Source organism: Alexandromys fortis, unplaced genomic scaffold (genome assembly GCF_014885135.2).
Source record: "Alexandromys fortis isolate MF-2015 unplaced genomic scaffold, M_Fortis_MF-2015_v1.1 scaffold_37, whole genome shotgun sequence".
In the NCBI taxonomy this organism is placed as follows: domain Eukaryota; kingdom Metazoa; phylum Chordata; class Mammalia; order Rodentia; family Cricetidae; genus Alexandromys; species Alexandromys fortis.
The window spans coordinates 7,533,034-7,555,345 of record NW_026067914.1 but is presented as its reverse complement, the minus strand read 5'-3'; positions in this window follow the sequence as shown (position 1 = coordinate 7,555,345).

Here is a 22,312-nt window from a genome sequence, read left to right as displayed (position 1 = left end):
AGTCAAAAGAAAAGAAAAAAATTTTTTGATGGGTGAAAGTCTAATGAATTGTTGCTATCAATACCAGTTTCAGTCTCTGAGCAGCAGTTAAAAGGCTTCCCCCCTTTTAAGTGAAGAGGGGCTTTAGTCATTTTTTATTTTGGTTTCTTTTTTCCTGAGGGGAAAGTTTGGGTCTTAGTTTTTAGGTCCAATATTTTAATCAAAATGCGTTTTGTGTCCCAAAGATTAAAACAGTCGAATGTTTAGTCTGTATTTTTAATTTAGCTCCAAAGCAAACAGGATTTAGACTGTAAGCAGGTTATTGTCATTGCAGTCATCACAGCAGGGCCTCTGTGACTGTGTGTGTTGTCCGAGTGTCCCACGGGTCAGGCACTTCTCCGTGGGGGCAGGGAAGACTGGACCAGGGCTCTCTCTCCTAATCCTCAGTGTGGCGTTTGCAGCTACGATGTCATGGGGACTGCCACTCCTTTTTTGTGCATATAGTCATCTCACTTAGCGTGTGTGTGTGTGTGTGTGTGTGTGTGTGTGTGTGTGTGTGTGTGTGTGAAAAAAGCATAAACACATCCTCGACCCCAAATTAATATAGAGCTGGGTCTTTTTATACTTTATTGTAAGGGCTTTTTTACCTGAACAAAGGTCGTCTCGGTGTCACCGTGTCAGATCTGTCTGCAGCAGATTTGTCTGCATCTTTTATCCTTTTAAGTTGTTTTTAAGGAGCCATGGCATGTTTCACAATTTTTTTATTATTAATCATATATGCAGTTCTTTTGTTGGAAGAGCCATTTATAAAATTTAGTATAATGTCCTTTAAGGGATCTTAAAGGATTAAGATTAGCATTATATAATTAGCATTATATACATTAGCAAAATATAATTGTGTGAGTAGCACCAACGATCAGCTGGAAAAAGATTATTACTCTGGCCTTTAAATTGAACAAACACAATTTCCAAGAATCACTATCTTAAAATTATCAATTAATCTATTGCTTAGTATAAGAAACATTGATCATAGATAGTGCTCTGCTAAAACATCTCCTAGATTTTATCCTGCTCTTTTGTATTAAACAAGCACTGCTTTAAATTAGGAATTTATTATCTTAACTAGCAAAATGGGAAAGCAGACCGCTTTTCCATAAAACTGCTATAGGAATAAGCTTTGTATTTAATATACAAATATACAATATTTGCTAAGGCTGAATCAAAATGAACATAACGTACTTGCTGGTTATATACTCTACCTGCTTGAGCACCTGTTTGGCAGCTTTTGGAAGCTGTCTGTTGGAAATTGGCTCATTGCGCCCTCTAAGAATGTCTCAAGATCTCCCGTAAGAATATTATAATTAAGGCTTTAGCCATTGTATATCTCATTGAGAGTTTGTAAACTATCTTTCTTATAAGTTGTAAGTCTGCCTAGTTTATAAGATAATAGAAAAAAAGAAGGCATATTTTACTAATGATGCTGGCTGGCATAACTGGGTATTAATATGTAGAAGAATGAAAGGAGATCCATATTCATCGCTGTGCACAAAACTGAAATCCAACTGAATCAAAGACCTCAACATAAAACAACCACACTGAACCTCACAGAAGAAAAGGTTAGAAGTACACTTGAAGGCATTGGTACATTTCAAACACAGCCCCAGTGGCACAGACATTGAGAGAAACAATTAATAAATGCAATCTCCTGAACTGAGATGCTTCTGTATAGCAAAGGACATAGTCAACAAGGCATAATATCAGACTATAGAATGGAAAAATATCTTTACTAATCCACTCTAAAACATACAAAGAACTCAAGAGTTTGGTCGTCAAAAGAACACATAATCCAATAAAAGTATATGGTACGGACCTAAACCAAAAACTCTCAACAGATGAACTTAAAATGACTAAAAGACATTTAAAAGATGTTCAACACCCTTAGCCATTAGAGAAATGCAAATCAAAACAGTTCTGAGATTTCATCCTATTTCTGTAAAAATGGCCAAGATTAAAAACACTGATGACAACTTATGCTGAAGAGAATGTGGGGTAAAGAAAAACTCCTCCATTGCTGGTGGGAGTGCAAACTGGCACAGCCACTTTGGATACTAGTATGGCGATTTCTCAGAAAACTAGGCAACAATCTGCCTTAAGACTCAGCAATACCACTTTTGGCCTATACATAAAAGATGCTCAACCATGCCATAAGGACATATGCTCAACTGTGTTTATAGCAGAAATATTTTGTCATAGCCAGAACCTGACAACAACCCAAAATGCTCCTCTCTTATACAAATGATAAATGAGATAGATATCAGAGAAACATCACCCTTAACAAATAGCTACAAATACCTAAAATATCATGGAGTAACTCTAACTAAACAAGTGGGAAAACCTACATAATAAGAACTTTAAATCTTTGAAGAAAGAAATTAAGACAGCAGACAATGGCAAGATCTCCTATTCCCTTGGGATGGTAGAACCAACATAGCAAAAAAGACAATCTTACTGAAAGCAATCTATGAATTTAATGCAAATATCCATTAAAATTACAGCAAAATTTTTTACAGACCTCGAAAGAACAATCCTCAACAATCCTCTTTTCATAAGGAAAACAAAAACTCAGGATAGCCTAAACATTACTGAACAATCCTGTACAATAAAGGAACTTCTGAATGCATCATAATCTCTGGCTTTAAAACTTTACTACAGAGCCACAGTACTGAAAACAGCTTGATATTGGCATAAAAACAGATATAAAGACCCGAGGAACTAAATTAAAGACCTTGGATATCAATCTACATGCCTATGAACTACAGATTTTTAATAAAGAAGCAAAAATTGTGAAATGGAAAAAAAAGAAGGCTATTTAACCTGCTTGTTTATTTTTTACAGACCTTTAACTGTCCTGAAACTGCAATTCCCTGAGGCTACCTTTTTTCAAACCTGCCTGTCAGCTCCTATCTGAAGCTGGGTCGCTTGGCAGGGGGCAGGACGATCTCTCTCCCTCTGCCAGCCTTCCTGCTGTACTAGGGACCAGGCAGTGCCCGTTCCTCATTCCCTGTTCTGCCTGGGGATAGGCCATGTTTTTTAGGTTTAAAAGTCCCATCAGAGGTCGGTGGTAGGGGCGGCTAGTACATTTACAGATTCTCTGGCGTCTGTCAGCATGGCCGCTCTGAGATCTGAGCGTGAGATCACAAGCCCAGGTAAGTCTACCTACGCCGGTTTTTACTGTTTTCTTTTTTTTGTTTGTTTTTTGTTTTTGTTTTTTTAATTTTAAGTTGAAACCATAAAATTAGGATAGGTTTTGAATCTCCTCCTCTGTTTCGTTGGCCAACTCTGGGTGCTGACCGTGGGAGGTAAAATTAGCTCCGTAAACTTTGTCTCCCGCTTGCCTCAGGCAGATTAGATTTAGCTGGTACTGCGCACGGGTCAGCTATAGCCTGTGTGTAGAATTAACGCGCTATCTTAGCGGTAACCTAGGTGATCGCTAGCAAAAAGCTATATTTTTTCATTTTTTCTACCCATTTAGCAGTGATAAAAGCTGCATATCCGCGATCATAATGCCTACCAACTTTAAATATCTCTGTTTTTGTTTTTAGCTATCAACATACATAACTGAATACTCTTTTCTTATCTCCTATATATAACTTATTATTTATAAATTTCTACTCCCGATTTTATTCTCCCACTTCTCATTATGCTTTTTTAAATTTTACTCTTGAATTTGGTAATTTTACTCTTAAATTTATTTTTGAGTGCTCATTCCAACCTTTTTACCTATGGTGCAATCTTTCGTAGGTTTTTTTTATATTTTTCTCTGTACATCTGGTCATTTCTTTATGTTTTTTGAGGTTTCCCAATCAGCCCCACGTTGAGTGCCGTATCTCGGGGTCCGGGACCAGCCTGGACCTAAATTATTTCTCGTACCAGAGTGGAGGTGTGGGAATGAAAACACAACTCACATGACTTTATCGGGAGGGGGTTATCAGGGTTCCTTCATGAAACCCTGAATTTACATCCTGAAAATCCCCGTGTTTATTCTCCAGATAGCTTTTATGTCAAAACATAAACTGAGGGGGAAGCATTAGCATTCTCTTTCCTAAGGAGCTGGGAGAATGACTGTGGTCACGTCCACACCTCTGTATGCCAATTTTGTCAATGTCTGCTCTGTCATGTAGACTGAAGAACACTGCCTTCAGTTCCAAACCACAGGAAGGTCTGGAGCCCCCAGAGGGAGTTGACCAGCCAGACTAGCCTAAATTACAAGCTCTGGGTCCCATGAGAGACCGGGTCCTGCAGCTCTATGTCTGATGTCAAAGGGCTTACTTAGATGGCTCTACCTTTCTGACTTTGCTGCCCACAACACAATTCTCTCTCCGCCTGGTTCCATTCCTTGTACGCAGATATCCCACAGCTCTGGCATCTCGAGCATCTTGGGGGCTCTAATGTAATGTGGGCTTCACTTTCACAGCTTCGCACAATGGCCTCTCAAGACCTCCATGCAGGCATTCCCCTGCCACACACCTGGCCTCAGAGTCTGTCCTTAACCTCATGGGAAGATTCTCAACCCATGTATCTTTCATGAATCTAAAGCCAGAATCACATGGACACACTGCTAAATTTGACTACCTGCTTAGGATTGATTACCTATTACCTTTTGGAATGGTAGTGTTTAGTCTATACTATTATATGTTAGAAGTATATGGTTTGCTTTTACAGTGGGATTACAATTAAGCCTCAAAAGAGACTTAAACTGTGTGGAGCCTGTGGAAGACTATGGGGACTTTTGAATTTGAACTAAATGCCTTTTACATTATGATTTGGTCATGAGCCTATGGGGGCCAGGGAGTAGAATATGTTGGTTTGAATAAGAATGGTCCCCATAGGTTCATACATTTGAATACTTGGCCCTAGTTAGTGGAACCGTTTGGGAAGGATTGGGAGGTATGTCTGGTCTTGGAGGAGGTGTGTCACTGGGATCAGATGTTGAAGTTTCAAAGACTCCTGCAATTCCCACTGTTCACTCACTCCAACCCCCTCACTCATGGTTGTGGAGTTAGATGTGAGCTCTCAGTGATTTCTTCACTCTGCCATCATGGACTTGACTCCTCTGAAACTGTTGGCCAAAATATAAGCTTTCTTCTCTAAGTTGCCTTGGTGATGGTGTTTTATCACAGAAATAGAAAAGTAACTAAGATGTCTGCCTCAGTATATAAAGTAGAGAATGCCTTACAGGGTGCAGTCCTACAATGACCGCTGTGAATGGAAAGCCCAAGAATCTAGTAGCTGCTCAGCGTGAGGCTGGGTGTCCCAGCTGGTCTTCTGGATGTACTGGCAAGGCAAGGGCAAGCAGGTGAAGAACACCCTTCCTTTTTCCATAGTCCTTACATAGGAAAGGTGTGGCCCAGATTAAAGGTGTGCCTCCCAGCCTCAAGGTCTGGATTAAAGGCATGTGTCATTCAGCCTCAAGATCCTGATGGCAAGTGTGCCCTCCATTTCTGGATTATATCATTCATTCCAGACGTAGTCAGGTTCACAACCAGGAATAGCCATTACAACACCCTAATGTGGGCTTTGGTTTCTCAAGGGAACATAGCATTCTTAAGGATAGCTATATATACAATTTTTGGTGACTATCCAAGTTACATTGTTCACAGTGTTTAAAAGATTAAGTAAGAACATTTTGTTAGGTTTGTATCTAAGAAACTTGTGTTTAATGAGTCATGAGATCATGATGGTTCTTAGGTATTTGGCTCAGAAGAACAGTCTGAAACCATAAAGGTACCTGATAACACAAAACAGGTCACTGTACTTGTGAAGTTCCAGAAACGCAGGGAAGCACTAAAGAAAACCCCAGAACTTTATCCTCTTGGTTTCCCTTGGATGTTTACTTGCATACACTGCTCACATTAGGAGAAAAAAGAAGGACCCTGTTTATCATCCACAACATAAAGGCCTCTCAGGAACAAGTCATCAGAGTCTAGTGGATGTCGTGTGGTCATTTCACCCTGGCTGACTGATGACAGTAACAAGTTAATTGGTCTCCATCTACCACCAGTAAAGAACTGACACTAACCTGCTTTATTCCTCACTTCCTGTAGCCCCGTTAGAACTTACTGTGGCTGTGGGACAATGGCCTGTACCCTCTCACTTGTATTTTAAATAAACGCTGATTGACCTAGTATTATTAACTAATTCTTACATCTTACATCTAAACCCATTATTCTTGTCTGTGTTAGCCGCATGGCTTGGTACCTTTTCTAGCAAGGCGGTCACATCTTGCTTGCTTTATGTCTGGGTGATGACTGCAGACTAAATCTTTCCTCTTCCCAGAATGCTAGTGGCCCCACCTCTACTTCCTGCCTGGTCACCTTGCCTATCAGCATTTATTTAAAATATTAGATTCAGAGTTCTTGTTTTGAGAAAAAAAAAAGAGGGGGAGTGCTGTGGGACAATAGTCTTTTATCCTGTCACTTGTATTATTTTTAATAAAATGCTGATTGGCCAGTAGCCAGGCAGGAAGTATAGGCGGGGCAACGGCAACCAGGCAGGAAGTAGAGGGGTGGCAAGGAGAATTCTGAGAAGAGGGAAGTTTCAGTCTGCAGTTGTCACCCAGACACAGAGCAAGATATGGCTGCCTTGCCAAAAAAGGTACCAAGCCACATTGCTAACACAGACAATTATTATAGGCTGATATAAGTTATAAGAATTAATTAATAAAAGCCTGAGCTAATAGGCCAATCAGTTTAGTAATTAATGTAGCCCTCTGTGTTTTTCTTGGGGACTTAACGACTATGGGAAACTGGGCAGGACAGAAACCTCAGTCAACATACTATTTTTTTAAAAAAAAATTCTTATGAGCTTAATTATGACTAGTTTGTAAATAAAACCATTTACCTTGGAAACAGGACCCTCTATTCAGCTTGAGAGAGAGAGAGGCTGAAGATAGGAATTCAAGGCTGCACCAGACCCTATCTCAAAATCAAAACAAAACTGTATATAGTTTATATTTTATCAAGCAGCATTTGGGTTTATATGTCTGCTTTCATGAGAAATATTTTAAGAGTTATTTAACATTTTTATATTTACTGAGTTTTCCAACTAAATCAATAATGTTTTGGGGGGATTTGGGGAATTCTAAACAGTAAACACTTTTATTTATTTTTTTAAATTTATTTATTTATTAAAGATTTCTGCCTCCTCCCTGCTAATGCCTCCCATTTCCCTCCCCCTCCCCCGATCAAGTCCCCCTCCCTCATCAGCCCGAAGAGCAATCAGGGTTCCCTGACCTGTGGGAAGTCCAAGGAGGGAGTACTACTCAGCAGTAAAAAACAAGTAAACACTTTTAGACACTAACAGAGATGTTTCTTTTTCTGTTCATTAGTTCCAAGTTATATAAAAAAAAGGGGGGGGGCAGAGAAAGTCTGATCAATGGCTACCATTTGACCAAAGTATAAATAGCGTATCTGTCCCCAGAAAAAAAAAATAATAGGTTCTGTGGTAGGCAAAATCAGGTTGTTTTCCCCAAAGAGTAGTACATTTGTATAATAGGCTGTGGCTGTGTTATATGGCTAGGGAGAATTAAAGTTGCAGTTAGGACAGTGGAGATTGGCGAGTATCCCGGCTCACCATGTTGGATCCAGTGTAACCAGAGGGTCCTTTTGCATGGATGAGGACACAGTGTCAGAATGATGTTCCCTGAGGAAGAATTGCCGCCAGTGACTGACCCTGAAAACACACGGGGACCACCGGACAATACAGTCTACCTCTACAGGTGCAGAATTCAAAGACACATTCTCTGGGTGCCTTAGAAGGCACGGAGGCCCTGCCGGTCCTTTAATTTTAGCCTGCTGAGATCTATTTCAAATGCATGATTCAAATGAAGGATTATAAAACCGCCTGTGTTGTATTTAAGCCACCAAGCATGTGATAATTTATTGCATCAGTGTGGGGGCTCAGAAAAGGACGCCAAAGCGCAGCGTTTCGGCATGCTGAGCACTTTGAACTAAGGGAAATTGGAAAAAGGCCTAGGAAGCTGCCCGAGAATCAAGGTCCCTGGGATGTTGTTTCCTTCCCCCACGGTGCAAAGAGAAGCTTTTCTCTGCAGTCCCCTTATCTACCTACACGCAGGAGCCAAAAAAAAAAAAAAAAAAAAAAGCACAAATTCCCTGCAATCCTCTTATGGAAATTTCATTAACCAAAGAAGATTAAATTCATCAGAGGAAGAGACTGAGAATCAAACACCACGTGTAGAACCCAGTGAACTCTGACCCAAGCCACTGTGTGTTCTGTGGGCCCTTCAGTTCTCCTCTAAAAATGTCCCACCCGTCTGGATTGTCTACCCCCCTCTACACCATCCCTCAGTTTTCCTTCCTATAACGCCAGATGCATAAGTGCGTGAATCTTATTGAGTTAGTGAGTACTCTCCTTCTTGTAATTCCTGTAAAGCCCACGTACACATAAGTGCACACACCCTTTCTCTAATCTCTTGCCACGTTTTCAGCCCACGGAAAGACCCAAGCCCTAGTGAAGTGGGAGAGAGACCTCTGCCCTTAGCAGCAACAGTGAACTCAAAATCTTTGTTCGTTATTCATTTGTGTAATTGAGGAGGTTGGACACAAGGTGGCAGTAGACTACAAGATTCGTTTGCACCTCAGTGCTCTTCAGTGTTAGTCAACTCGAATTCAGTCTTGATGAATTTTCTTATTTTTAAGGAACTGGCTTCTCCAGAGCTAATGGATTGAACACAGGATTGTATGCATGCTAGGAAAGGGCTCGACCACTGAGCTGCTTCCCTAGCTTAATTTTTGAGGCAGGGTCTCAATGTCACCCTCTGTTGACCTCTGTGACTATAGTGACTATAGCCCAGGATTGTCATCCTTCAGTCTCAGCTTCCCTAATAGCTGGAGCTACAGACCTGACACCAGCGCCAGCTTGAATTCACTATGACGCTCCAGCTGCCTCCAGCTTTAGATCCTCCAGTCTCCAAGCCCTGAGTTCTGGGATTAAGGCTTGCACCGACACACAATGACTAATCCTAAGGCACTTTAAAACCGATTTCTGGCAATATTGGTTTATTGCTCACGAAGAACAGTGAGCAAATGAAACCACCAGAATATGTGTCCCAACAATAGAACGCTCTGTTACTAGTGCCTGGAACGCTGATGGTGCCCATAACAGATGCCCGATAAATAATTGAATAAAAGAACATCTTGTGCCCGATTTGCATGTATAAATTGTTGGTTGAGTCTCTTTTCACATTAACCTGAATATTCTGGAACGTGAGTGAAAATCCTTTTGCCAGGATTTGCAAAAGCAGTGCTATGCACGGAGCACGTGTTTATCAAATGCACTTGCGGTACATTCTCTGTGTTAGAAACGACACAGCCATTTCTCGTTCTGTAGCGCCTGCCGTGACCCGGCCCAGGTGTATCCAATTTAAACCCAGTGCCCTCCCCCCCCCCCCAAGCTTCCTAGTCACCTCTCCTCACGTGTAAGTGATTTGGAGGGAGCTTGTGGTCAGCCCAACAATGAGGCAGAAGCACCTGGGGACAGAACGGACCTCTCAGTACTCGGCGCCTTTCACTGTCACTAGTGCTTTTGATGCCCGATGCTAGCTAGCTCCTTCCCGGGGGTGGGTGGTGGGAAGTGAGGGCAAGAGGCCATCTTCTATTGCCTGGCAAGCCCGCTGTGGCCGAAGGAGAAAGCATCCTCTAGGGAGACTTGCCGGTTGTTGCAGTGGGAACAGGTTTTCCCTCTATCTTCCATAGTTAACTGGGACTCCCTCTAATGAGAGAAAGGAACAAGAGAAGAGCTGGCATGTTTTTTAACCTAAATTTCTCATACCTCTTGGATGCGTGGAAGAAAACAAATCTCTAGATCTTAAAAACCAAACAAAAAACCCAAATATTTAAACATCAGGCTGAAATACTATCGGGCGTTGAAACAGTGACAAGAAAGGTCTGGAACTGGAAAAGCATCCTGTAACAGAAACAAGTTGCCGTGTCTGTGGATTTTGGTCCTTGTTTCTTCACTCTTTGTTCAAGGGGATGAAATCCCGGCCTTGCATATGCTGGGTACACACACACACACACACACATACACACTCCCATACCCCATCTCAAACCCCACCCTTTCTTCCTGGTGCAGAGAAGACACCTTAAGAGTTGGATTTCTTTTAAAAATGTAAATTTCATGTTACTGAGGGAGGCGAACCTACATAAACCTTCTAGCTTCTCCACCCTCACGTTGACATAACAATATCCCATACTGGAGCTCAGCAGGGCAAGGCTTCATCCGTTTCCCACTGACATTACTGTGGGCAAGACCTCTGGAGTATGGGCAAAGCTAGCAGCTGTCTAGGTTGGTTTTCTGGTACTTGAGGGCTGTTGTTAGTAAGAACCCTGACTTCACTTAAGCCTGCAGATTCTGAAGGGTTACCAGACCAGGTGAGTCTTGGCATCTGTCTTCATATTGTGTCTATCACCGGCTGCCTTCATCTTTCCATGGGAATCTCTACTTCTGCATATAGAGGTGGATAATTTGGTAACTGCTTTGTTTAGAACTATAACACATCACCAGCATAGGCTTGCCTTGTCTCTCCCTCACTGGGTTTCCTTAAAGGCTGAAGAAACCTATCAGCCACCTTTTCCATAAACTCTAGACCATAAAAAGAGACAGCATTCAAATTCCTGGAAACATGGGCCTGTTCCCAGAAAAGGCGTGAATATATTAGGCTCTTCGTTATTCCTCTCCTGTCTCTGACATCTCAAACCCCTAGAACCGAGGAACTGGTGTGTGAGCAGAACTGCCCCTTACCACAGAGTAAAGCTTCTCTCTCATGCTTGTGGCTCCTGGACATTGGCTCTCTGTGGACTAACCTTCTAGACCTGGGCTTGGCAACCGTCAGAGCTATTCTTACATCTGCAGTTCTCAAAATAGCCAGCTCTACACAATCAATATGCCAAAGAGGCATATTTGAAAGATGGCATATTCTGGCCTTGTACTGGGTGATTTTGTGTGTCCACTTGACACAAGCTTAGTCCTCAGAGGAAGGAGCCTCAGCTGAGGAAAAGCCTTCACGAGATCCAGCTATAACGCATTTTCTCATTTAGTGACCAACGCGGGAGGGCCCAGCCCATGGTGGATGGTGTCAACCCTGGGCTATTGGTCCTGGGTTCTCTAAGGAGATGAGTTGAGCAAGTCATGGGAAGCAAGCCAATAAGCAGCACCCCTCCAGGGCCTCTGTATCAGCTCCTGCTTCCAGGATCCTGCTCTGTTTAAGTTCCTGTCCAGAATTCCTTCAGTTATGAACAGCCATGTTGAACTGTCAGCCAAATAAACCCTTTCCTTCCCAGCTTGCTCTTTGGCCATGGTGTCGCAGCAACAGAACGCCTCACTAATAGTACATCTTACACTCACGAGACAATAGTATATCCTGTTATATAATAGTATAGATGCCCTCTAAACGCTGCTGCTTTTCCCTCCGCCCTTTTCATGTTTCATAGCTAGTTGTGGAAAGTGGTACAGGATCAGAACTTCCCAATGCCCGTGGTGCTGCACGCCTGAAATCCAAACACTTGGTAGGGGGAGGCCGGAAGCCTAGGAAGGAGTTCAAGGCCAGCCTAGGACACAAGGAGACCCTGTCCCAAGAAACTGAAAGAAATAACTTCCCATAGTCAGGGTGTGTGTTGTCCTTTTATGTCTTTGCTGGACCCAACCCATAATGGAGACAACGTGAATGCTCCTGGGAAGAGGGAAAGAAAGGAGGGTTGGGGGCTCAAACTGATACCAGAGTATGGTGGTCTGGCATGCTGCTCACTTCAGACTGGTTCCCGTCAGGAAGGGCTTTCTCTGAAGTTCCCTTAACTTAGCAATGTTCTTCCAGAAGCCACGCAAGTCATCCATCTGTCCATCCATCCATTCCACCCCCCACAGTCATCAGATGAAGAACACTGACTCGCAGGAAAGGGGCCTAAATGTCTGTATTTACCATTTACCATCTGGATTTTGTTTTGTTTTATTTTTGCTTTGTTACTGTTGTTGTTTTTTGAGATAAGGTCTTGTGTATTCCAGGCTGGTCTCAGATGTGCCGTATAGTCTAATTTGAAGTCTTGAATTAGAAGCAATGCTGCTTTGGCCTCCCAGTTGCTCAGGCTACAGGTGCGCATCACACCTTGCTTCCCTGTCCCCTGGTTGCTAAGCACCACCCGAGAGACTCTACAGCACGGCCTAGCAGCCTCTCTGCTCCCTGACCATGCTTCTCCTCTCCATTGCATGGCTCTTCATTCCTCTGGACATCCCAGACCTCTTTGCTGTGGCCACTTCCTCTGAGAAACCCCTCCTTTTTTTCTGTAGCTCAAAGCGCTATGCAAGCTTCAACCACCTGGCCCTTGGAGTCTCATATTTTGTGTGACGCCTATGTGCAAGCGCATAAACACATCCGCACGCCCCGTTTATACCCACAGACTCAGTTATCAAAGCTTTGGAGGGAAGAGGGGAAGTTCTTATCATTCCCGCAGAAGGGCGGGGCTGGCTCTTCATAGGCCTCGTACTCAGAGGGGGAAATAACGTGTCGATTTCTCAATGCTTAAATATGTATGTTTGTGTATAGTTACCCCAGAAGAAAAGAAACAAGATTTTGTCCAGTTCCATAGAATTTCTGTCTGCAAGCCCTAGAATAAAATATGGGATCCAAAACCAATGTGTTTTTACTTTTTAAAAGATAAGAAAGGGATTTGAAGGCAACTTGCAATTTTTTCCTTCAAAAGAGAGTGATTTGCCATTCTTTAATTTGATCAAATTTTTTATGCTTCAAACACAGACTAGGGCTTTAAATATTAATACTCTTCAGAAAGTGGGAATGAAATTGTCAAGCTTTCATGAATTAATTATCACAGTTTTAAAACCCTAACTTTACAAAGTATATCACAAAGTGAAAAATGGCTTTTCCAAACCCTCTCTTCCTTTTGGTGTTAATTCATGGTTAAATCATTTTTATTTGTGCTGCATTGTGTGGCCATATATACTTTGAAGGTTTCTGTTTCTTGGTATTATACAGTTGCAACTCTACATACATTTACTAACATAATTCTAATAATTAGCGAACTATGAATGTGGCTTGTTGGTAGAACACTTGCCCAGCGATCACAAGGCTCTGGGCTCTAACCCCAGGATTGCACAAACAGCAATAGTAATAAACAACTTTTTCATTTTTATTAAAGTGGTCTACTTGAACACTATGAAAGGTCAAACATGGACAAAGCGTATGCTTTGCCAACAACCCTTTGTGTACCCTCTTGCCCCTCTCGTCTACCAAGATGACAACTTCTTCAGCTGTTTTCACTGATTGTGCTCTCTTATTTCTAGACAGTATCTAGAAATTATCTATTTCTCTTTCGATATTTTTGTTTTGCTTTCATTTCATATCTTGGTTTCACTCTGTACCTGGGCTGGCTTGGAACTCACTGGTCTAGCCTGGTTTTAAACTGAAGCAGTCTTCCTGCCTCAGTCTCCCCAGTGCTAGTATTAAAGGCATGAGTCTCCATGCTTGGCATTAGCCCTTTGATTTGAAGGAGAAAGTGACTGAACGTGGAATTCTTGATTGAAAGCTCATCTTCTCATGGAAGTGTGTAAGTACAGCTTGATTATTTTCTACCTCCCATTTGAGAAATTTGATGTTATTGAGGGTTATTTTTTTGGTTTGGTTTTGATTCTTATTGCTTGGTTGCCTATAAGTGAATGTTTTGTGTGTGTGTTTGTGTGTGTGTGCCTGAGTAGACCAGAAGAGGGCATCAGATTCCCTGGAGCTGGAGTTACAGACAATTGTAAGCTACTCCATGTGGGTGCTGGCAACTGAACTCAGGTCTTCTCAAAGAGCAACAAATGCTCTTAACTGCTAAGCCATTTCTCCAGCTATTGAATATGCATTATAAAAGTGCCATCTTGTTTTGTTTTAGGGATACAATATTCTCCCCTACGTCTCTGAAAATAGACTATCTTTTTTTCTGATTCTCTTTTCTCTCCATCATTTGAGTTTTCTGTGGGTTCTTTTCCTAAAGACAAACAGCCATAAACCTGGTTTGGTCTGGCTCAGCCTGGAGACCCACCTTGATCTCTGGGACCCACATGGGAAAAAGAAAGAACCAATTCCTTCAAGGTTTTCTGGACTCCATAGGCATGCACACACACACACACACACACACACACACACATAAATGTGAAAGAAAAAATGATGTACTTACGTAATGGGGCATCATTTATATGCGATGGAATGTATATTCACTTAAATTTTCCACCCTTTCCCTTGAACTTGATCTAAATTTCCCAAGACTCCAGCTCTGTTCTTGCAGGGTGCCATCCTAGCTTCTAGTGCTCTAGAATCAGGAGGAATTGGGAAGCTAAGTGTTTCTGTGTTGCTGTGCACAGGCTCGCTCACCTCCCTGGTTTTCAGTAGGCGTTCACTGCACCAACAGCCTTATGCAAGCCCATGGCCTGGAAAGCAGCGGGGTGCTATTTAGAGACAGCTAAGGAAGAACTGAGAGGAGGACTCAGTGGGGACTGGACGTCTTGTATTACTCACCCAAGCCTCTGCCTAAGCCGAGGGCCCACATGGTGCCTATAATCAGCTGGAGTATTTATACAAATGCTGAACAAAGGCAAGCGACCCCTGGAGCTCAAGGCTGCACTAACTCCTGGTAGGTGCATTCGCTTTCTACCTCACCGTAGCTTCCATCACTACCTTCAAAGGAAGAAAACGGCCTGCAGCCCTCCTCCCACATCAGACTGAGAATCCACAGAACACTCGAAAGGACGGGCTCATAGCACCAGCCTCAAGACACCAGCGAGGACAAGTCATGGTGGCCACCTGAGACACTGATACTGAAATGTTTCTCACACAGACATAATTCTACCCCACATTTTCTCCTTCCTTCCTCCCTCCCTTCCTCCCTCCCTCCCTCCATCCCTTCCTTCCTTCCTTCTCACCCTTCCTTTCTCTTTTCTTCTTACCTTCCCCTCTTTCTTTTCCTCCCTTCCTCCCTCCCTTCTCCTCTTCCTCCTCCTTCATCATACCCTCTCATGTAGGCAAAGTTACTCTGGAACTCCAAACACACGGGCCTCCTGCAGGCCAGGTGGCAGGTGTGGGCTACCATAATTGCTAAGAAATTTCTCTTTTCTGTCCAGTTCCTGAGTCTTTGGAGCTGTACAGTGGAAGGTGGGCTGGCTGCTCTCTGCTTAGCTCACTGCCTATTTGGAACTTGCTTTCTTGGGTTCACTAATTCCTTTTCCATTCGCCACTGTTCCCATCTATTTTCCAGTGTCCTTGTTTTCCAACCAGTTCTTTTTCTGCTTACTTTTTGTTTTTGCTTTTTTTTTTTTTTTTTTTTTTTTTTTCCGTTTTTTTTTTTTTTTTACAGAGTCTCACTCTGTAGCCTAGGCTGACTTCAAACTTGTGGCAATCTTCCTGTCTCAGCCGTGATATTACAGGCATGAACCATCAGGTTGGGCTTCCAGTTTTTATGATGGGTTTCTGCTTTCCCAAGAATGTTTATTCTGGAAGCTATAGCTCAGTGACTGAGCGCGTGCCTAGCATGCGCAAGCTTCTGGATTCTAACCCAAGCGTGGCAAATATGATAATAACTTTTATTATTAGTTCCCTAATTGTCACAAATGTACCTCACTGAGGGAGAAACTCGGCAAGGGGCATATGGATGCTCTTTACTCTTTGCAACCTTTCTAAAAATATAAAATCATGATTTTGAATTTTTATTCTAAAAAATAAAACCTTGATTATATATCCTTTAGTTAATTAATATTACTTATTGTAGTTTTATGCAATAGTAACGTCATAATCTTGGCATCTGTAAGGCTGGCACTTGCATGCTCAAAATAGTGTTGGTGAGTCTGAGCCCTTTGTAGTTCTGTGCAGTTCTGAAGTCTATGAAACATCTTTTTCACATCACCTCAATCACACCGTTGAGATTTTGGTTGACTTTGGCTTTCTAGATTTATTTGAAAGAGTCAAGAGCTTTATGACATTGAACCTTCTATCTAGGAATACTTTATGAAATAGGTTGGGCATGACTAGAGTTTCTCTGCAGCTCATTAAGGAGTCTAGACAGGTGGGTAGCAAATCCTAGATGCCCAGCTCTCTGCAGGCCAGTGCAGGAAGATTGCGAATTCAAGAGTAGACTGAGCTTTATCCTGAGACCCCTCTTACAAAGAAATAAAAATCAAAGGCAGAGCCTGTTCTCGGCTGTGGCTCTGGGATGGCTCTATTTGCTTTATGTAGCAGGATGTGACAGAAGTGAGTTTGGCAAGTCCTAGAAGACGAAGCGAATCATTTCTGACTTCCTTCTGTGGGATGCTGCTGCCTGCTTTGGAATGCCATTCCAGGATCCAAACCCATACGACAAAGAGAAGCCCAGGCTCTCCTGGCAGCCCCCGTGGCTTCAGCGCAGCTGAATGCATCCATGTCCATGAACCCAAGCGAAAGGCAGAGAACTGCTTGGGCTGTACACAGGGTGCTATCGAATGGTAAACTGCCGTCGATTTGAGCTACTTCTGCCTCCCAGGGCGTTCTACTCTACAGCAGGGACAGGCTGGAAGGGAAGCTGGCTCCTCATAGAGGGTGCTGCGGTGTAACAGCCCTCGAAGCCCTGGCTAGGTCTGCGCAGTGAACCAGAGAGGACAGGAGGAGACTTGGGCGGAGCTAGAAAAGCACTGAAGAAAATTCGGTAACCATCTAGAAAACAAACAACCCTCATCTTTTTGTTTGTTTGTTTGTTTTGTTTTGTTTTGTTTTTCAAGACAGGGTTTCTCTGTAGCTTTGAAGCCTGTCCTGGAAGAACTAGCTCTTGTAGACCAGGCTGGCCTTGAACTCATAGAGATCCACCTACCTCTGCCTCAGGAGTGCTGGGATTAAAAGCGTGTACCACCACCGCCCAGCCAACCCCTGTGAGAGAAAAGCGGCAAAACCATCACTTGGGGCAGGGTGGGGGGGGGTGTGACTAGGAAGACAATGTGGTAATTCTTATTGACGAGCCTTATAGATTAGGTCTGAAAACCTTGCCCACGTGAATTAAGTGATGTCATTACTGAGGAAGGAAGTTCATCAGAACAGAGAGAGTTCAGTTTCTTTTCTCGCTCCTGTGCTCTCTGCTGCTTTCTGCCATGTTATGATGCTGAATGTAGTACATGTATTATGGTGCCGCCAGAAGGCCTGTGGCAGATAGATCCTGGCACTGAACTTGGGCTTCCCAACCTCCAGACTGTGAAAAACCACCTTCTATTCCACCGAAACCATTCCACTGTGAAAAACCATCTTCTTCTGGTTCCTGCTGAAGCAGCACAGAATGGTTTAAGACATAACCTGCTAATCTACAAAGTTTATGTGACAATGAAGCCAATCAGAAACGAAGTTCCTACTGGGTGTGGTGGCTCAGGCCTTTAATCCCAGCACTTGAGGGCAGAGGCAGGTGGATCTTTGTGAGTTCAAGGCCAGCCTGGTCTACAAAGTGAGTTCTAGGACAGCCAGGGCTGTTACATTGAGAAACCTTGTCTAGAAAAACCAAGGAAAAGAAAGGAAGGAAAGGAGGGAGGGAGGGAGGGAGGGAGGGAGGAAGGAAGGAAGGAAGGAAGGAAGGAAGGAAGGAAGGAAGGAAGGAAGGAAGTTGCAAGGAAACTGGAAAATTGGTGTGTTTTTAAAGACATTTGTGCGGAAAAGCTGTTGAAGGACAATAGGTTATGATCTATGATAGCATCTGGCAGCAATTTAGCAGGACTTGATGTTCAGATTCTTGCTGTCTCTGTCTTTGTTTCTTCCCTCTAGAGATAAGGTACGTGAGGGGAAGGGCAGCTGGGATTCAGGGCTGCAGGGGAGAGTGGCGAAGGCGTTCAAAGAGGCCTTCTGCTTCTGCTGTATTCTCAAATGCCACGGTGCTGTACTTTGAAATAATGTGCCCTAAGCTCCCAATTAAACTCCCCTCCCAAGCCTACCTTTTCACCTGGTTCTTTCCTACTTTGCCCCTAATAGACAGGCCACGAGCAAAGGCTTGACAAATCCTTGCACACTGTGGGGCCTTCCTTTGGGATACTTCTCGGAACCAAGCCATCACGCTCTGAGGAAATCTGTAGTAATGCAGCGAAGACTGCACAGAAAAAAGCCAGTAGCCACACCCACTCCGAGTTCGAACTTCTCAGACACCCTGATATCACAGCTGTGATGGCTAATCTTCATTGTCAGCTTGATTGAATTTAGAGTCATCATGGAAACACGTCTGTGAGCGTTTTTACAGAAAGGATTGACTGAGGCGGGACAGCATATCTTGTGTGTGGATGGCTCTAGCCCAAGGCTAGAATAAAAAGGAGAGAATAAACGAATGGGCAGTCATCTCTCTCTGATGCGCTGTGACCGACTGCCCCCAGCTCCATCTACCTTGACCTTCCCACCATGTTGGACTGTGTACCCGCAAACTGTGAGCCAGAGCAACTTTCCCTCCAGAATTGCTTTGGATAGGTATTGTATCACAGCAATGAGAACAATAACTCTTTCAAGCAATACCACATACAGCGAAAGAAACACATGGCCAACCCATAAATTGCTGAGAAATGGCATGTGCTTGTTGTATTGAGACAGTAGACTTTGGGGGACATTTATATAGTAGCAGAGAGTTGAAACACTAATGAAAATATGGCTCTAACAGTTACAGACTAAACTGTATCCCCTCGAATTCATTTGTTGCAGCCCTAACCTCCAACTTGGCTGTACCCAGAGAGTAGGGTTCCTGGAAAGGCACTGTTAGAGGAATCATCAGGGTGGAACCTTTATTGATTGATGCCCTTTTAAGAAGAGAGACTCCAATAGTCTGTCTGTTAGTGTCTGTCCTCTGCATACATATATGGGGACACAATGAAAAGAAAGCCATGTACAAATAAGAAAGAACTCTTGACCAACACCAACTGAACTTTGATTTTGGACTTCTCCACATCAGAACTTTGGCAGACTATGCCACTCAGTCCATGGGGACATTTTAAGGTGACAGGCCAAACAAGGTAACACACTATTTTTTATAGGAAGAATATCAAAAAAGGGTCATATTTTAAGTACATGTGATGTAATATAGGAAGATTGTACTAAACAAACAGCAGTTGGCAAGCAGAAATCCAAGAAAATTTAAGCACTCCAGGACCTATTGGGTTAGAAATTTAAACTGTTTTAAATTTCCAGTCTTCCAAACTGGCAAAAGATTCTTAGAATAATGATACAAGGCCTTAACAAAGATGAAATAAGACCCCTTTGAAGCATCTCGGAGACACTTAAATGTAACCTTATAGAGCTGTATAAAGGTGTTTCTAATAATCCTAACAGCATGGTCCCGTTGCTTCTTGCATGCCTCAAAGGAGCAAGAGACTCCCTGGAGGGTGGGGAGGATGTGCCTGGGCATGGTGGCACACCCTTGTAATTCAGGCACTCAGGAGACTGAGGCAGGGGGATCAAAAGTTGGAGATTAGGTTGAGGGCAGTGGCTCACATCTGTGTTCCCAGGATGCAAGCGGAAGCAGGGATGTGGCCAGTCTGTGCTACAGTGTGGGACCCTATCTCAACAAAACAGAAAGCGAGTTGGAGATCAGCCCGGGTTCTATAGATTGGTACTGAGACTCTGTTTCAAAAACACAGAATAAGAAAATAAATGTCCTATTTAGGGTAAGAGGAGACCCCACTCATAGTCATAGATGTTCACAAGATTTTTAATGTTTTTTATTCGGTTGGTTTGGTTTTCTCATAAAGGTGCTGTCATGTTGGATAAAACAGAACAGATGTGGTTTGAAAAGGAAGAGGTCCCTGGAGTCCACCTTCCTATAGCTGGAATAAATACAGGCTGAGAAGGCTGTTCAGCCGCAAACAAACAAAACAAAACAAAAAAACCAAAGGCTACTTCTTACATTATAAAAACATATTAGAGACTGAGGGAAGCTTTCAGAGAATGGATCCATAACCCATAGGTTAGAAACGGGAGCCCAGACACTGACCCAAGTCAAGGCAATCATTGAGCTACTGGTAATAGTACCTGGGTAGATTTCCAACCTACTCAGAATAGCATCCTGTAAGGAACCTCTTACAAATGATCCCAAGAAGCCACTGATTTGCTAAGCTAGATTTGGGTGATTTTTTTTCTTTCATTTGTTGTCCTCTCTGGGGTCCTCTCTGGGGTGAGCAGACGTTTATTTACATCCTCCCAGAAAAAAGTCACATGACACCTTTCTGACTCTCCCTCCTCACGTCCTCCAAGGTCCTAGTAGCTACTATTCCATTCTCCACTTACAGGTCAATGTTTTAGCATCCATGCCTATAGTCTATGTCTTTCTTATTTTACTTAACATGATGCCTTGTTCAGTTCCACCCATGTTGCTGCAAATTTCATTAGTTTTCATGCCTCACCTCCTCCCACTAACCCATGTTAGCGACCAAATAAGGCCCCCATGCACTCAGGGCAAGTAATCTACCGCTAAACTACAATCTCAGTCCCGTGGCCTTTTAAAAGGATTTAAAAGGTGTATTTTCTTATTTATTTACTCTATGTGTGTGCATCAGTGTGTGTTCTATGTTATCTGTGCTGCGTGGTGTTTCCATGTCCTTGCCAAAGAGCACAGGGAGGTTGGAAAACAACCTTCAGGAATCATTTCTCTTGCTTACCCATGGGATCCAGGACTGAACTCAGATTGCCAGTCTCATGCAAGCCCTTGTATTCAGCAGGCCATCTCTCCAGTCCCGTTTTCTGATCTGAGTACTTTTAGATTTCCATTTCATCTTTCCTGTGGTTTGTTTTCCTCTGTGTTTTACTGTTTTGTTACGGTTCACAGTGACTGTTCTCAGGCTTACAGCGCTCAGTCTCTAAACGTATCACAGCCTAACTTCAAATAATGCTTCCACCTAAAATGTAATTATCCTTTCATTTCCTCCCTTTTGTTCTTCATGCGACTGTTGTCAGAGTTCCACTGTCACCTACATTAGAAATTCTATGATACGTTATTGCTTTTTGTTTTACATAATCAAATAGTCTCTAAATAAAATTAAAAACAAAGGAAAAATCTTTTGTATTTGCATACTTTAAGAACCATTATTCCCATTCTTCATTTCTTTGTGCAGTCCCAGGTTAACCCCTATTATCAAACTGGACCTTTTGTTACTGTTGTTAATTTAATTTTTTTAATAGTAAATTTTGTTCTTTCATACATTTACACCATGTACTTTTATCCCTTCCCCCTCCCCACTATCTCCCATTTCCCTCTTGCCTCTTTCCTTTATTTATTAGTTTTGGTTTTGTGTGGTACACTGTGGTGTTTAATCAGGGCTGTTTGTGCGGCCCTGGGTTTGGAACTAATGTTCTGAACCTGGGGGCTCCCTAGTGTGTAGACAGCTTAGTACCATGCCTCCCCGACTCCCAGAATCTGTTGGTGGACAGTACGTGCTGGTAGGCGTACCAGGGTTCCTTTCTCTGTAGCTGACTATTAGGGAGACCCAACTTCTGTGGGCCCAGGGTCAGCATGCATGGCTGTTAGGAGTTCATGGGCCTCACGTCTCTGTCCTGCTTGGAAGCTGATGCTTCTCAGATTCTCTTCCCATCCTACAGCTCTTCTGTTCTCTCTGCTCCCTCTTTCACAATATTCCTCGAGCCTACAGGAGTGGCGTAAACGTCTTGTCTGTGATCGAGCTCTCAGCTGTCCTTTATTCTCAGCATCTTTTGCAGTTGTGGGCCTTTGCCTTACCCCCATTTCCTGCCAAGATAAGCGTCTTCATTTGAAGCAGAGAGTAGCATTTGTCTGTAGGTATACACATAGGTGTAGGGTGGGTGCTATGCAAATTTAGCTAAGTCTTAGGTTATTGGTGTCTAACTCGTGTGTTTTAAAAGTAGGTTTACAATACTAGGCATGGAGTCCCTCTTCTAAAGGAGGCCTCAAATTCAATTGGTGAGCAGCTACTCACCCACGTAGCAGTCAGGACATTGTCATTACACCAACAGGCACATCTTGCCTGGCAGGTTGGTATTACAGTTCATAGAGTTCATAGCTAGATAAGATTGTTGAAATCTGCACAGCACCATGTGGCACCATGAGAGCCAGCCAGGAGGAATCTTCCAGGCTGGTCCCAGGTTCATTTCTCTACAGCTTACATCCAAGGAGTGTGGTGTCTGCAGCAATGGAATCCTCCTTACTCTCTAGTTCTGTCCAGTAACTAAGAAGAATGGCAAGATCTTGTATTGTTTTTTGGAGGGGGCTTTGTGGTTCTTTTAGCCAACAGTTTCTACAGAGGTGTCCTGCAATTGTCACTG